The following is a 1,528-nucleotide window of genomic DNA, read 5'->3' on the forward strand; positions in this document are numbered from 1 at the left end:
ACAAATATACAATGGAATATTACTCAGCCATAAAAAAGAAACGAAATTGAGTTATTTGTGGTGAGGTGGGTGGACCTAGAGTCTCATACAGAGTGAAGTAAGTCAGAAAGAGAAAAACAAACACCATATGCTAACACATATACATGGAATCCAAAAAAAAAAAAATGTCATGAAGAACCTACGGGCAAGACGGGAATAAAGATGCAGACCTACTAGAGAATGGACTTGAGGATATGGGGAGGGAAGAGTGAGCTGAGACAAAGAGAGTGGCGTGGACATATATACACTGCCGAATGTAAAATAGCTGGTGGGAAGCAGCCGCATAGCACAGGGACATCAGCTCTGTGCTTTGTGTCTACCCAGAGGGGTGGGATAGGCAGTGTGGGAGGGAGACGCAAGAGGGAAGAGATATGGGGATATATGTATATGTATAACTGATTCACTTTGTTATACAGCAGAAACTAACACACCATTGTAAAGCAATTATACCCCAATAAAGATGTTAAAAAAAAAGTTTCACCTCTTTGGTATCTGAAAATATCAACAACATTGTTTGCTTGGTGACATTCATATAGTCAAATTCAATTAAATAATGGAGCCATAAACCCATCACTCCCAATCTAAGAGGTACTGAATAGTATCATTGCCAGAACTTTTGTATTACAGCGTGCACTACCAAAGCCTCTGCGTAAGGGTAAAAATGGAGAGAAGTCTTTCAAGCCTGAGTAAATCCTGAAAGACTGACCTTTTGTTCCCTGAGGATGAACACACGTTATGCTGGGGGCAGCAGTTACAGGCAAGGACAGCAGAGACCATGGCCCAGCCATGCTCTAGCCCTCTGGATTTTTAGTTTAATTTTTTGTTGTTCAGAATGAGCCAAGTCTTCTTTTTGACACACGTCACTATAAATCAGTGAAATGGGTTAGGTAATTTTATCTTAATGTCTTATTTGTAGAGGATAACTTTACTACTCAAATTCTAGGAGCCAAAATATTCGGCGGATTGTGTCACTCTTTCTTTGTAAGTTACATCAGACACAGCTTCTTTTCTCCAGGACGCCAGAATCTTGGTTTCTGAAGGCAAAGTTGGATGCTTAAGTAAAAGACCACAAGTTAGTGAATAGTGAAAACATCTGCATTTATCAACCGCTCTCTTCCAGGTTCAGTTTACTTTGTAAGCCATTATTATTTCAAGTAGTAAATAAAAATTATTTGAATAGGCCCGTACCTTTCATCCAAGTAAATTTAGAGCATCCCCTCACCCCCAAACAAACAATTTATTCCTCTAGAGGGCGTGGCAACTCAGTTGCTTTTGTGAGCATGTGTAAGCCTCTGATTCTTGGTGAATCTTCCTCAATTTCACAGCAGCTACAAGTAACCTAAGAACTTAGTTATAAATTTGGCAGGAATGTTGCAGTTTGTTGCTGTAGCCCTGGTATCAACTCCTAGTTATTGCTTTCCGAAGTTTGGCACCTAAATGAAGATGAACATTTGCCATAAAATTGCTATAAAATCGATTTCTCTTTCCC

This window comes from Lipotes vexillifer, unplaced genomic scaffold (genome assembly GCF_000442215.2).
Source record: "Lipotes vexillifer unplaced genomic scaffold, Lipotes_vexillifer_v1.1 scaffold234, whole genome shotgun sequence".
Taxonomy (NCBI): Eukaryota; Metazoa; Chordata; class Mammalia; order Artiodactyla; family Lipotidae; genus Lipotes; species Lipotes vexillifer.